At 32.1% G+C, this 17,401-nt stretch overlaps 1 pseudogene; it reads left to right on the top strand.

The window, feature by feature from the left end:
* The first annotated feature begins 4,004 nt into the window (after window positions 1-4,004).
* Window positions 4,005-15,444, top strand: LOC143616810 ((-)-kolavenyl diphosphate synthase TPS10, chloroplastic-like; annotated as a pseudogene).
* The last annotated feature ends 1,957 nt before the right edge of the window (window positions 15,445-17,401 follow it).

The raw sequence follows: 17,401 nt of genomic DNA, 5'->3' as shown, positions 1-17,401 counted from the left end.
CCCCGGTTCACACTTAACTCTTACTCAATACTCATATTTTGACAGGCAGTACGAAACAGATTTGGCAAAGAAAACAACAAACAAACAAAAAAGAGATGATCATCTTCTTTATAATAAAGTTGAAAAGGCCTTATGGAATGCATGGGCCGCTGATATCTCTTCGTGAATTAAAGATATATAGCTGGATGTGACATATGCTCCTTGCTACTTAATGTTGCTATATATACACACACGAATATTTCCATTTTCATCTTCATGTTCAAAGCTTTGTCCATAAGCAACTATGATTTTGGATACTCCACTTATTTGTTGTCAGCCTGCTCTTTCTCAACCACTTAAAACATGACACTCAACTCAACATAAAGCATATATGTACTTGAAGATATACAACAAATAAACTTTCCCCTAGGCAATATAGCCTTCTTTTTCAAGGGTTTAAACAACCAGAGAGAGAGAGAGAAGAAGAAGATCGTCCGAGTTTTCCATATATATGTCACTAGGTGAGACTATATATATATATATATATATATTACTAGTTTGTTCGTGTTTCAATCTGCTATATATATGTGCAGTGCATACTGGTTGCTAGTTTGTTTGATTAATCTGTTTATGATTAGAACAAAGAGGTTTAATATCGATCTGTAGGTGCCAGCAAGCAAGGATGAAATCTGTACCAGCCGGATCTATCGGGTTGAAACCCCACACTACCCAAGTGTATGATTTTGGGTTAAAATTAGTACCCTTAGTAACAACCAGATCCATCCGCCTAGTTAACAATAACGGCCTTCCGGAACTGAAGATAAACCACCCAGGTAGGTATATATTTTCTAGAATCTTAGATTTCCATTCTTAAACACTCATACGTACAGTTGAATAATGACTCAAAAATTACCTTTACCCTATTATTATTATTATTATTATTATTATTATTTTATATTTAGGGCGAGTTCGGCTCCAGAAAAATCTCGAGCCTAAAAGTAAGCACGTAAATTAAATAAGCCCGAGGCATTACTTTACTTATCGAGCTCGAGCCGGTTCGCCAACCTAATCGAGCATGTTATTTATATAATTTTTTAATATATATATATATATATATATATATATATATGTCTAATAATTATTAGTTAATATATATAATGTTATGAAAAATAATTAAATAATATGTAATACATTATACATAATTATATATATATATATATATATATATATATATATATATATATATATATATATATATATATATATTCTAATAAGTATTCTCCATATGGATTGACAAGAGACGATTAGTGAATTTTGAAGTGTTAATTATAGTGTTTATTATGGTTTATATTTAAAATAATAAACAATAAACATTCGATTCATAATATGTGGAATGAGAACAATCGACTTTGACTAAATTATGATAACGTCAGCGGCTGATAACGTCAGCGGCTAAGACTTAGCCTTTAAAACTAAAAGTTTTCGGTTGACCCGAAACCTAGAATTCGGATCCAAGAACCAGCCCTAACTTCTTCGGTTCAGGTTCGGGTTAGTATTTTCTTGGGTTCGAGTTTCTCGGGTCAGGTTAGTTTGGGTTCAGGTACGGGTTTTCTTGGGTTGGGTTTCATGTTACGAGTAAAAGTGACAACCCTACTTTCAACGATTATAAATAAGAATCACTTAATTCATTTTATACAACTTTAAATCTTCTACTTTTCTTTTAACTCATAATAATCACTATTATTTGAATAAGGTTGTAATGTTAGTGTATTTTTCATTTTTCTGACAATTACATTCATATGAAATAAACAAATCATTTTGTTACATTTAAATTTTTGGTTTTTATGTTGCTTGATTATACAATTTTAATTGTGAAATATAAAGTTAATTAAAAATTTGTTAAACACAGAATATTAATGACAACAAATTTATCATGATCAATCAATTTAAATTGTAAAGATTCTAAGGATAATTATATCATCAAAGTTCAGGTATATGGTTTTGGGATAATCATGTTTTTTTAATAAACATGAGGAGACGTTCTCAAATGACATCATATTACTTGATTAAAAACTATGATATTTTATGTGTATGAATATTTTTTCTTAGTATCATGGATATATATTATCATTTCTCTAGAGTTGGTATGTACTTGGAGAACCTTTTTGTCACACGGACAGCTATATATAGCTATATTAAGAGTTATAAGCAGACCTATATGTTACTTTATTAAGAGTTCCAAGTAGACATGAAATAAAAATTTTGATTTTTGATAAACAATGTATATCTGCTAATACAATCACAAATGTAGTGTAAAAGTAAGCTTTTACCTATTTGTAACATATTTGGGTAATCTTATTTATGTAATTTTAATTTAATTATAATTGTATTAACAATATATAGATCAATTTGTTGACTGTATTTCACTTAATTGTCTAAGTTTAAAATTTTTAACAATTATCCGTGTAATACACGGACCTCAAACTAGTGTATATATATATATATATATATATATATATATATATATATATATATATATGCGTGTGTGTTATTTGTAAAAGTGAAGTTTTACATCTTCTGTGATAAAAATAGAAGCAAATTAATATCAAATTTGGGTGGCGAATCAACTTTTACCAAGGAAGGAAATAAACAACTCGATGTATATTAAATTATAGTCATTGTTTTAAAGTGGTCTACTTCAAAAGCTCCACTGTGAAATTAAACCGGAACTAAATCGTCGTTAATGGTTCGGTTTTACATATCAACGGTTCGGTTTCGATTTCTAGTTATCAAAGCCGTTACTAATGGTTTGGCTCACGGTTTTACCTAAAACCGGCCAAACCGGACCGTGAACACCCCTAGTTTTAACTAACAAAAAATATTGCCACATAGCCTAGACGAAGGGACATTCACTAACTGTCCACTCAAAAACACGTAACGGTTTAACTAATAACACAAGTGTGTGTATGCGTGTTTACTATAAAATTTCAAACTAATTACTTTAAACATGTATCAAACAGTTATGAAAAAACTAATATAAGACATATTTTGAATTAAAAAACACAGGCCTTCACCAACACGGATGGCGCACGTACGTTGATCACAAGGACACCCAAAAGGTACTTTTTATTTAATTTGGCATTAATTTATAGTAGAATAATGATTTGTAAGTAATTGCATAATGTGTAGAGTGTTCTAACATAAAAACATAAGACGGTACCTATTTACTTTCTAACTCAATATATAAACTAGGGTGCGCTCACGAGCTACTCGAGATCATGTTGTGAAAAATCTTGATTGAGTTGAGCTTAATCGAGCCTCAGCCCGAGCTCAAGCCTAAAAGTAAGCTCTTTTAATAAACGAGCTTAGGCGGGTTCGCAAACATAAATGAGTTTGTCATAGATGTAATTTTTTAATATGTATTTAATAATCATACATACATACATAGGATGAGTATCATTATAAAACTATTAAATTAAGGAACACTTGAAAACCAACGTTTTTTATTAAACTAAATAATACATTATACACAATAGGATAATTTGAAGAAAAAAATAAAAATATTTATAAGTATATAAAAATTAATAAATAAATAGTAAACGAGTCAAGCCGAGCCGACCTTAGCTTGAGTTTGAAAATCTACTCACGAGCCGAACTCGAGCTTTGAAAATAAAGCTTGAAATGAGCCGAGTATGAGCTCGGCTAGACTCATTTACACCCCTAAACTACCAAACACTTTATATAAATGCATCATATGGTTATTACATTTTTCTAATTAAATTTGGTTATATATTAAAATACCTACAGGATAAATATTCTACAAAAAGTTTTGTAACTCATTTTTAACAACCTTTTCAAAAGTACGATTTTCTAAATAATGTAGAAATGTTGTACTTTGTCATATAATAACAGTTTTTAAAGTTACATTTTGTATCTTCTAATATATAGTTACTTTGTTAAAGATTGTGTCTCCAAGCGGTGAAATTGCACATTTGGTAGAGAGAATTAAAACAAGGCTACGTACAATGGACGATGGTGATGTAACCATGTCGGCTTATGACACCGCTTGGGTGGCCCTCATACACAAAGTCGATGGAAGCGGCCATCCCCAGTTTCCATCAAGCTTGGAATGGATTGTTAACAATCAACTCTCTGATGGCTCATGGGGCGATTCTTTAATATTTTTGACTCATGATAGGGTTATTAATACAATGGCTTGCATTATTGCTTTAACTTCTTGGAACGATCATCCCACTAAATGCCAACAAAGTAAATCTGCATCTCTTAGATCATTAATAACAGTTCTTCACCTCTGTTGGAAAAAAAAAGTATACAAGTAAAAAAAGTTTGCATTTTTGAAATTTTAAAATAAACCCAACTATGGGGTTGGTGTCCTATTGACATAGGCAAAACCCTTAAACACATTTTGAGGCGTTGTGTTATGTCATTGTTATAGGGATCGAGTTGAGATGTTAATGCTCTTATTTAGTGCATAGTACATACCTAAAAATCGTTGTTTGGTCGCATCCTTACTAATTTTGGGACATTCAATATGTATTAAAAGGTGTTTTGCAACAGAAAATATGGACTAATTATGTGGTGATGTACTCTATGATCAGGACTGAAGTTTCTGAAAGAAAACATAAGCCAACTTGAAGAAGTCGAAGGGGAACATATGCCGATTGGTTTTGAAGTAACGTTCCCTTCGCTAACAAACTTGGCTCGGAAGCTAAAACTTGATGTCCCTGTGGATACTCCATTCATGAAAGAAATCTATGCTAGAAGAAACATAAAGCTTACCAAGTAAGTACTTTAAACCCTCGATAGCTTTTTTTCTTAAAAATAACTATATATGAGATTTTGTTAATTTTTTGTGATGAAATTAATTAAAGGATTCCAAAGGAAGTACTTCACAATGTACCAACGGCTTTACTTCATAGTTTGGAAGGATTGCCGAATTTGGAATGGGAAAAGCTTCTAAAATTGCAGTGCAAAGAAGGATCTTTTTTGTTTTCTCCATCCGCTACTGCTTTTGCATTCATGCAAACGAAAGACTAAAAGTGTCTTAGATACCTCACCAACCTTGTTACTAAATTCAATGGCGGAGGTACGTATGCTTTAATTAAATTTTGGTGGTTTATGGAACACTCCTGTTTTTGAAAAGGTAATTTATTAATGTTTTGATCGTGTTGTAGTCCCGGGCGTCTACCCTGTGGATCTTTTCAAGCATATTTGGGTTGTTGATCGCCTTCAACGACTTGGGATTTCTCGCTATTTCGAGCCAGATATAAAAGCTTGTACAGAATATATCCACAGGTATGAAATTACTACTACATAATAGTAAAATTTTATATTCTTCATGTGAGCAGGTTGTCATCAATCATCAGATGTCACTATATGCTAAATTATTGTAGTTAATGCATTGTTTAATTTGGTGGTGCACAAATCACCTCCTATATATATAACCCTATGAACAACCTTGAAAATAAAAAAAAGCATAGAATTGGTAATAAGATTGTTTCATGACCCCGAACGAAAATGGATTTCAGGTACTGGACAAAGGATGGGATTTGTTGGGCAAGAAACTCAAATGTGCAAGATATTGATGATACCACGATGGGGTTTAGGGTTTTAAGAATGCATGGTTATGAAGTCTCTCCAGGTTGGTTTTCAGTTTCAGTGTATGTGTCAACTAGCAGGGTGTTCATACACGGTTTCAATTAGGTTAAACCGAACCAAAATCATTTAAAACCAAACCACGTATATGTTTGGTTTCGGTTTTAAAATTATCCGAATTCTGTCCAAACTCCAAGCCTGATAACAAATTTGTTTATTCCAACTCAATTATAATTTTAGCTCAATCTTATTTACCCCAACCTAATCCAATATCAAATAATGGTAAAAAATAGTTAAAAATCTAAAGCAATATATATATATATATATTAATATGTTCCATTTTTTTGTTTGGAACACAAAAAACGAACCGAAATTGAATTCGGTTTGTTTCTCATTTCTGCCCAAAAATCCGTAAAACCAAAATCAAGACTAACAAGTACCAACTGTTTCTTGTAACAGATGTATTAAGGCAATTTGAGAAAGATGGTACATTTGTATGCTTTGCGGGGCAGTCTACACAAGCTGTCACCGGAATGTTCAATTTGTACAGGGCTTCACAAATGCTCTTTCCTGGGGAGAAACTTCTTGAAAATGCCAAAGCATTTTCTTACAATTATTTGAGAGAACAAGAATCAGCCAACAAGATTCTTGATAAATGGATCATCGCCAAGGACTTGCCTGGAGAGGTATACCCATATATTACTTTAGAAACGTTTATTATAAACTTGTTAATTATGGTGTCTTAAATCAACAGGTAGGATATGCACTAAACGTGCCATGGTATGCGAGCTTACCTCGCCTCGAAGCAAGATATTACTTGGATCAATATGGAGGCGAGGATGAAGCTTGGATTGCCAAAGGCTTATACAGGTATTGCTTGCCTTTTAAACGAATATTGCATAAATTTTTAAATGAGACTAAATTTAGTAACACAGCCGGACATTTTGTTAATAATGCTACGAATAATCTCTTAAAGGGTTCGATTTCATTGCTCCACGACACCAAGTTTTCTGGTGTGTAGGGTGTGGTTAATTGTCTAGTAGTCCCCTTTTCTTCACAGAACTGTGTGAATTCAGTTGAGTTGAATTCGCCTCCTCAATCTGTTTTCAAACACTTTGAAAACATTGAGGCTTGTTTCTTGGATTTAAGCATATTAATACGACCATTAACATCGTTTGTAATCATCAACTAGTACAAACACATAAATGTTACCAAAAACTAGATCAAGAACCCAAGTTGACCTATAAGCGGTCGCCAATAGAAAAGTCTTTCGAGGCTTCATACCCATCAAACATAAGTCACAAAGTTGATTTCGGTGTACATTTTTGGGCAAACTTTTTCGTTGATCTTTGGCTATCCTAATTTGCATTGTATCTTGTGTACTAGCTATTCGAACCAATTCCGGTTACACAAGTTCTAATACCTTGTTTCATAAAACACAATCAATTCGATTGCTGTTTGATCCAACATACACATGCACTCTAATTTGTTTTGTTAATTGTCGGATTTGTTTTTTTATTAATATTGTTTTATAAATCTTGTATTACTTCTTCAAACATAAAGTAAACTAATTAGTATACAAAAATCTTTAGAATGGGAACTGTGAGTAACAATACATACCTTGAAATGGCGAAACTTGACTACAATAACTGTCAAGCCATGCATCAGCGCGAGTGGAGCACTCTTCAACTGTAAGTTACCAAGTCTTCAAAATTTCCATATGAACATTCCTAAATAGGCTAAATTTATAAATATACATCAATATGTTGATGTAAAAAAGTAGAATCAGCTGGTTTATACATATTTTTTCATGCAGACGGTATGTGGACTCAGGTATCAAATAGTTCCCAACACTACAAATAAAAAGCCTTTAGCGACACACACTTTTAATGACATTTTGTTTTTGTGCCACTAATTTAGACTTTTAATGGAACTTTGAGAATACTATATTTGTTTGACAAACATTTTAGTGGCATTTTAAATTATGTGTCACTAATCTATATTTTTAATATCACTTTGTATTTGTCATGACACATTTTTAGTAGCATTTAAAATTCTTATGAAATTGTTTTGATCACTTAGTGAGTAATTATAAAACGAGAATTATTTTACTATAACCAAAAAATCTGACAATGAAAGATTTAAAGTCATTTTCAAAATCATTTTATATCCAAATAAATATGATTCAGATAACAAAGATAATTGATGACTAAAGTTCAATTATTTTGATCATAAAACATAAGCCAACGAGTAAAGACGAAATTTTAAAATTAAAAAGTTATCTCCTTCGCAAATTCAGTATAAAATATTCTCACTCGAATTTGAATATATCCGCCCCCAATTTGCAAATTTCCCTCGTCTCTCCAAAAAATTATTGATGTCCCGCTCCTTTGTAAATCACCCCCATTTTGAATACCAGTCGATGAAGTCATTCTTATCATAGTTCTGTCTCGAGAAACCCTAATCCCGAGCCGCCAAAGATTTTTTCAACGACTTCTCCTTTCCTGAATCAGTGAAGTCCTCTCATGATCAATTGGTAATTGGCAATTGGTGAAACATTCGACGACCCTCACAATCGAATTTAGTCTCACAATAGTCTCGTTATCCTACTCGATTCAACAGGCTCGACGCATCCTAATCTACAGATTCTTCATCCTAATATTGTTAGCTTTAATCACAAATCACTTCAACTTGACAGATTCACAACCATAATCGAGTAATTGCTTGAAATCCTAAGACGGAGGTTCGTGTTTTTTTACTAGTTTTGACTATGGTGGTTTGATGAGTGCATAATTTTATTTTGTGTAGGCAAGAACTATTCATCCTGCAGTTTCTCATTTGTGAAAAATTTTGTGGTGAGTTTTTGACTTTTAATTCAATTCATTTTTAGTTTGACATATTTTTGTTTTAAATAATGCACATGCTGTATAAATTAGACCCCATATTATGTGCCTTTGTTTTCTGGTTGCTGCAGGTTGAGACAATTTACGGTGGTGGTCGAAAGGATCATTAGATGAAAGTAATGCATGCTTCATTACAATAAATCAAGGTTAGAACCAAATTGATTGTGCCATATAATAGTCATTCTCTTTATACTATTTACTCCATCCGGTCTCATGATAATTGCAAGAATCTTTTTCTTAAACATTGGTTTGACAATTCAGGGTTTGTTCAGGTAATTATTTTTTAGCAACATGATTTGTGTGACCTTTCTTTCTTTTTTTTAAAGGTTTTATCGTTTTACACTTAAATTTACTTAATGGTGTCAAGAACATAAACGCAAACGTACCATTTTAGGTTTGGTTCATTCGATTAACATTGGTTATTTTGGTTTCATGCGCACCACTATGTCAACATATATGTTTAAAAACACTACTAGAAAAAGGGTATCATTGCTACAGAAATTTGTGACGCAATTTTTTGTGTCGGAATTTGCTACACATTTCCGACACATTTTTGACAAAAAGTGAAATCCTAATTTTATGTCGTACGTTATGAGAAATTTCTGACAAAAACTAAATTGCGTCGGAAATGCGTTGGAATTTCATACGCAATTCCGACACATCATTTTAATAGTGTATTTTATTTCTTATATTTACATGATAATACAACTTGTGTCGGGAATGTGTCGGAAATTCCAACTCATTTATGACACAAAATTTTAATTTCATAATTTTGTTTTTTTAATAAGTTAAATTAAATCATAATACAAAAAGCGTCATAAACGTGTCGGAATTTCCGACGCAATTTCGACACAACAATTTTATTTTCTAATTCTAGTTTTTTTAACATGTTAATCGAAATGATAATACAAACTGCATCGGAAAGGTGTCGGAATTTCTGACGCATTTCCAACACAACATTTCAATTTTGTGTAATGTTTTTGTTAATACACTAAGGTAAAGAAAAATACAAATTGCGTCAGAATTGTGTCGGAATGTCTGACTAATTTTAAGCGCAAAATCTTAATGTTGTACTTTATCAATATATTTATAAAAGTAATAATATAAGTTTCGACACATTTCCGACGCAACGTTTATTTTGTTGAAAATGCGTAGCAAATGTGTAGCAACTTGCTACGCAATTCTGACGGCCTAAGTATGTTTTTCGTTTAATTAGACTCCAACATTTATTTTTTCATCCATAATTTGTATGTCTTCACTATACGGGGAATACTTTCATTTCCCTAACTTATACATATTATACAATTGCGTACATACATGAGTAACATTATCATATTGTAAAAGGTCGTTATTAGTTAGAGTTCTAATGGCACATACGTACACAAACATTATAATATGTATAACTTTGTGAAGGAAAAGTATTTCAAGTTTAATGAAGTTGGTGTAAAAGATGGAATAAGGAAAAACGTCTGAACCTCGAGAAACAAATAAAAATATTAGACTACTTATATAGACTGTTGTAACTTATAGGTTCTAATGGTACACACGTATGTATGTAGATATATTGTATGTATAAGTTTGGGAAGTGATAGTGTTTCATGTATAATGAAGTTGTGCAAAAAATGGAGTAGGAAAAACAACGTTTGAACCTCAAGAAACGTAAACAAAATTGTATTGCGTAGGAAAGGTGTCAGAATTTCCGACACAAGCATAATTTACGTCGGAAATGCGTCGGATTTACTTTAAACTCTTTTACCAAGAAAAAAAATGATTTCTACTTAGACTCGAACCCAGATCGATCAATTAAATAAACAATCAAATTAACAATAGAATTTGATGTTTAGTTTTCCTTTTTAATACTTAGCTTTTAAAAGAAAAACCAAACCCTAGGTTCATTCTCACTGTCAGTTTTCGCCGGTGTCTATTCTCACAACGGCGGTCGCCGGCTAAGGGTCGCCAGGTATCATCATGTCTACCACATCCATTCTTCGCTCTATTTTACTTTTGTTTTATTTCTACACATAGCAGAAAGGGATCTACTGTTGGCGACGCTTCAAATCGACACGTTGTTCATCGACTTGCGAATCGATTTCTTCTCACCGACGGCCTAAACCCTACACCAGAGGTATGCAATTTGTATTCAATTCCTCTTCCGAATCATGTGTTGAACTTTAGGGTTTGAATTTCATTAGTGAAGATATTTCGTACCCCTTTATAATACCAAATATTCATTCTTTTTTGAAAACCTTACTGTCATTAAACACAATTGGGTTTCTCTTCAATTTTTACACATTTAAAAGGAGACATGCCTCCAAAGTCTGCGAGATCGAAGCAAGTATATGATTTTGTTTGCTTATTATTATTACTTTTACAAAATATAGTTGATTGGAGTACTATATGAAATAATAACCTTTTTTTATTAAGTTTTCATTATTAGTGTAAGTTATAACTATTTCTTTCTTGCAGTGTTGGTAAGAGTGTGTGGATGTATGTAAGTGTCCGAAGGGGATGGAAGTGGAAGGTTTTATTGGAGTCCAGTTACGTATGCGTGGAAGGCTGTAAGGTGTTGACTGGTTTGATAGCTTGCATCACTCTTGGACAGTTACTTTTGATAGTGAATTTATATGCAGTTTTCATTCAGAATTTTCGTTATGTTCGCCATTCAAGTTTGAGTCTCGTGCCGAAGGACATCCCAGGTATCTTTGATAGAACTATGACTTTAAATTTGTATCTCTGTAACGGATTTAAGGCTGCATATGATATCAAATTATGGTCTCCTGTTATATAGACAAGTTACAAGTTTTAGGGTATATTGTTTATTATAAGTGGACAAAATGATGCTATTAGTGAATTAAATTTAGTTAGAAGCTAATTATTGTCCCATTTTTTTATATATGTTTTAGTTTTCGACTTGAGTTATTGAATTTATGAAAGAACACTTGCATACAACTTTGTAACTTTGATGCATCTTTGTTAATTGATTGGTTGGTAGATGTCTCTATTCCATGATTTGGATACAAAAACTCCTTTTAGGAGGTGTAAAGGTAGCAAACTTAGATGCAATTACTTCTACAGTTAATAGGCCTATGAAACTGGTTATATGTTATTCATAATTATAGTTATCATGTGTTGTTTGTTTACTGATTATCGTACATGTTTAACAAATTTGTAGATTCAAGTTCAAATGGAAGTTGAAAGGAGAGCATGGAATGCAATAACATGGGCAAAGCGATGCAAAAAGGTGTAGAAGTGGCCGTAATTTTTTGTTTGTAATTCAAGTAGTTTTTTATGTTCAATTTTAGACATGTTAGTTTGTAATGGATTTGTAATGACTTTGATTATATTTGAGTTTCAATTGGAAAAAGTTGTTTTGTGAGTGAATTTGTGGTTTTTTAGGTATAACAGTTTTGTGGCTTTATTGAGTATTTCTACCAAAAAAAAAATAATTAAAAAAATCTGGATTATTTTGAATTTAAAAATAAAAATATATTAAAAATACAAATGCGTAAGAAATTCCGTCAAAAAATAATTCATATATGCGTTGGAATTGCGTCGGAAAATAATTCATATATGCGTCAAATTTGTGTCGGAAAACAATTCAAATATGCGTCGGAACTGTGTCAAAAAAAATGTAAACGTGTCAGAATTGCGTCGGAAAACAATTTATATATGAGTCAGAATTGCGTCGGAAAACCGAAAATTAATACCGTATTTATACATATACGGTAATATTAATACGATAATAATAATTATTAAAGGTTGTTAAAATGTGTCGGAAAAGTGTCGGAAAATTGCGACAAAATTATGCGTCAGAAATTTGTCTTAATTTGTGTCGGAAATGCGTCATAAACGAATTTCCGACGAGGGTTTTTCTGACACGCAAAATGCGTCGGAAATGCATCTGAATCACTCGTTTGTAACGCTTTTCCGACGCAATCTGGCGTCACAACACCATCAGTTTTCTAGTAGTGAAAGTAGTAAAATATATAATTCTTATAGTATATTTGTTTTTTAAGGATGAAGGCCCACATAGTCTTTTAGCAAAGAGCTTGGCCTATTAAAGAATGAGATGAAGAAACTTCTTTTCACTGTACACATCAGCTCATCGGGTTCAGGTGTACGCAATGTTTTTTAAAACATTTTATTAAATTTGGTGTTTGTGATAATGATATTTTAATTATTTTTTTCTATTGCTTAGATGCTTTTGATGGTGTTTTGGAGATTTTAGTGAGAGCAAGCTGAGTCTTCTGCAGGCTGTTATGACGATGATCCTGAAAGTGTGGCAAAATGACAAACATTGATCTCAACGTAAGGCATCATATGAATAATTCCCGGCTTTAATAATCCGTGTGACAGGCCCGCTAGAGCAAGTTCAAGGTTTGTAAATGTATGAGTTAATGGTTTCTCAACAATTTTATATATGTATTTTGTGTTAGTTGCCATTGTAGTAATACTTCAAATCCTATATCAAAGTGCATTTAGAAGCATAGTTATTAAAAGCTCTCACTTCTTGCACCTCGGCTCATTTTACAGGCCAGGCCCAATATCCACGCTTCTTGAAGGTGACAACACATTTACTATCATTGATGGCGCATCAAGAATAATAGTCATTTGAACGTTTATTATTTATACTTTTTGACCGTTTGGTTTGTATGTTTTGAACATTTTGGTACTTTACTTTGAACAATTTGTTATTCAAGTTTTGGAATTACATTTGAATTTCGACTCTTTTAAAGCTTTTGGTACTAATAGCCTTTGTTTATTATATATGAATAATAGTATTAATTTTCAAATACGCAATATATATTTATATGTCTTTTATTTAAGTGCACTTTTTTTTGTCTTAGGCCCTCACTTATTTTGCGCCTAGGGCCAGGTGAGGCCTATGCGCCTTAAGTGCGCCTTTGATAACTAGGTTTAGAAGGTTTATATGCTGAGTTTTACTTTGGGCGCCTTTTGCTAAATATACGAGTTAGTTATTGTTCTATATAATTTTTGTAATGCTACTTTTTAAAATTTGATTTTGTTCAATTTGATGCTTATGTGAAGAGTTTTTGAAAACACAGGAGATGATCTTACTCTAGGTCTTATCTTACTGTAAGATACATTGTATTGAATTTATTTTGTGAACATAAAATTATATAATCTAGATTGATAGGAAACATTTGAAGGTGGTAGAGATGGGGTTGCAAGCCTTGAAAGAATGGACTCGGTTAAGACAAATGCTAAACATGTTGATGAACCTGAGGATGCCTTCTACTTTTCTAGGGAGATCAAGTGACAAAGTAACACTAGATGACTGACTGGAAGCCACATTGGAAGCGAGGAGTGTTGTGTTAGTTAATCTTGCAACATTTGTTAGTTTTGTGTTTATATGTTTGATAACTTAGTTTGACACTTATTGGACATTGTTTGTAAACATTTGAAATAAGTTTAAGACGATTGAACTTTTAATTAAAGTGACGATATTTTGTTTTTTATATCTTATGGTTTTATTCTTATTTTATACTATAAATGATTAATGGAAATTCTGTCACTATAATTAGTATGAAATTTACCTACAAATGATTAGTGACACAAAATTTTTGCCACAAAATGTTTTTTTTGTTGGCAAAAAAAAGTGCCACAAAAGCTCAAAAAGTTTGTGCGGCACATTTAAAAAGTGCCTCTAAAAGGCTTTAGCGTCACCGCTTCTAGTGACACTTTTTTTTGTATGCCGCACATTCTTAATCAGGAATTTAGTGGCATTTTTTTGTTATTTAATGACACTTTTTGTATGTCACTATACGGCATTTTTTTTGTAGTGCAACGAGCAATGATCTCACAAGCCTTTTGGTAACGTACTACCTAGCGGCAGCTAGCATATTCGAGCCAGAAAGATCCAAGGAGCGACTAGCATGGGCTAAAACCTCCATGTTGGTCGACACGATCTCTAGATTTTTTGGCTCACCACAGCTCTCAAGAGTGCACAGACGAGCATTTGTGAATGAATTTAAAAACATCAATTCTGCTTCCAAAAAACATTTCAGGTACTAGCTTTTCTTAAAACTCAGCAAATCGAGTGAGTTGGTCAAAATAGGACGTTTTCAAAAAGTTTCACCCAAAATGATTCAAAATTTTTATTTTTAATTTTTACTCGTTTAATGAGTGAGTCTTTTTGTAGTCTCATTGTATCTTAATAGTGTTCTTGATTTGTTTGGTTGCAAAGAAGCGGAGAACCATGGCACAGGGTCATGGTTGCACTGCAAGGGACCATACACGATCTCACGTGGGATGAAGTCATGGTTCGTAATCAAGACATCTACCAACAACTCTACCATGCGGTAATTATTCTTGATATAACTGATCTTATGAATCTTCTTTTGTGACAAACCTTTTGTTGTTTCTAAATAACAATGACGATTGTGTATTTGTGTTGTTTGGAAATAGTGGGAGATGTGGTTGATGAGGTGGCAAGACGGTGAAGATAGGCGTGTTGAACTGATAATAGAAACATTAAACATAACCGCTGGTAGATGCGTAGCTACTGAGCTCTTAAGTCATCCTCACTACCAACGGCTTTCAACCGTCAGTAATTACCTCTGCCAAGAACTAATTAAGTTCTGTGACTCCAAGGTAAACATAGGTTCTTATGCCCGATTTGAGTTTAGTTAAGATTCCTTCGTTGTTTGTTATATATGGAAAAAATTAAACATGTTTCTTCGTTAATCAGGAAAATTTCACTGCACGATGTGAAAACGGGACAAACACAAAGATTGACTCCAAAATGCAAGAACTTGTGCAACTTGTGTTGAGCGACAATGATCTTGATCGAGATCTAGCACAAATGTTCCTGACTGTAGTAAGAACATTCTATTACAAGGGTTACTTTGACCCTGAGGCGATAAATGTTCATGCCTCAAAAACACTGTTTGAGATTGTAAATTGAAAATACCGATAGGTTCCTTATTTCTTGTTTAGCATATGCAAATAACTAGCTTTATATATGGAGTATTCCAAAAATACCAAAAAATTATCAAACCTTATGGAACTTATCAAGTCTAGACTTGCCAAACTTCTAATATGGAGTATTCCAAAAATACCACTGATCATTAATCACATAAACTTTGAAGATACATCCAACTTGTATACGCCATACATATAGTATAAATTTAAATGTGCATATAAACATACATGTCAAGGTCACGTGAATTAAAATTTACAAAAGAATAAAATATCACTTTTAAAATGACCCGTTTTAACGTATCCAGTACCTAAACTTGGTCTGCTGTTGTTGATGTAGTAGAGAAATTTAACATTTAAGCATCTGTGTCATTAACCTACAAATGCATATTTTGTTGGCTAATGCTAAAAAACATAATACTTTAAATCAATTATAAAAACTTCACTCAAAACACAGTTCGGCGTGCAGCTTGTTTTATAAATTTGTGCACTTAGATCTGCATGGTCAACTAGTAGTCCTCAATGGGATGTTTAATACGAAATAGGATAGTTTATAGTTAGTAGTTTACGAAAATATATACTTAATTGATCTTGGAAGACAACAATTAAGTCGTTATTCGTTTTTAAATTTAAAAATATGGATTCATAATGAAGTCAAATTACTGTTTCAGAAAGTTAATTGATATATTATTTGAAAAATCATGAGATCTAACGTGATTGGTAATGCTAAAATGTTTTATTCAAGATTTGGAATTTTTAAAGTTGTAATACTGACGTCTTTAGTACATTTGTGTATTCTTTGTGTGCATTATTTGTGTATGCTCTAAGATTAAAAAAAAAACTAATGGTGTAAGGTTACAACAATATATCTAACCAGTTTAAAAGAAATGTTGATAGTAATTACAGTAGTTAAACGTATACTAAAATGACATTAGAAATAAAACTTCGTATTCAACATTCTTAAACGTTAGTCGGTTCATATAGCAACAATACGTAGGGTCATTCGTACAATAAATAAAAATAACATATATATATGCAATTTGTATAATAAAAATAGCATTAATAGGCTATCCTATATTAAGAACGTAGTTGCAAGCATGTGTATATCTAAGGTGTTTCTCGAATACCGTGGCGACCTTAACATTTCATAAATGTTGCAACTAACAGTTTTGGTGAAGGACGTGTGTGTCTAAAATATGAGACAGTTTTTTGTATTTATAGTCATGTGATGTAATAAGCTAGATTGGATGTCAGTTTGAGTGTTTGACTTAAATATTAACTGACCAAGATGGCTAGCACAACCTTGTGAAACAAAAACGAATGTTTATGGATGAAGATAAATGTGGTTCAAAACATTTAAAGAATAAATTAATTGAAATTATATTGAAGCGTGGTCAATCATATATCTCAATATCATATAAATATATTTTATTTAAAATCAAAATCATACTTTAAATTCAAATTTAAGTGCATTTAAACTCGTTTGTTTGCGACACATTGAATTTGATTATTTGTTTTGGATTATCGAGTTTAATGAATTTGTTTTGATAATTTGTGTGATATCTCAGTCGGACAAGTTAGAATAGTATCACCATGTTTACATACGCTCCTTTTAGTAGCATAAAAAAAGGTCCAATAACAACTTATCACGTAGTTAAAAATTTTCACACCTAAATTAACAAACCAATTATGTTTTGTTTTGAGCAAATATAATAAGACCCAAACATTTCATGACCAGATCCAGATCACCTCTAACCATTCATAACCAAACCGAATCAACATGTAAAAGTAATTAACCATAACAAACATGTTATCCTTCTCCAATTTACCAAAAATTCAGTTATGTGTACAATTTCGGGGCACATGACTTATCGTGATTGGCCAGTCTTATTGAAAAATCATTTTGAAAAAATGTCAAAAGAGCTATTTTAGTAAACTAACAGTCAATGTATTTTTGTTAA

The sequence above is a fragment of the Bidens hawaiensis genome, unplaced genomic scaffold (genome assembly GCF_021521415.1).
Source record: "Bidens hawaiensis isolate Kalapana, Puna unplaced genomic scaffold, B.hawaiensis_p1.1 tig00049908_1, whole genome shotgun sequence".
Lineage (NCBI taxonomy): Eukaryota > Viridiplantae > Streptophyta > Magnoliopsida > Asterales > Asteraceae > Bidens > Bidens hawaiensis.
Note: the sequence above shows the minus strand (reverse complement) of the source record. Positions and strands in the feature narration are given on the sequence as shown.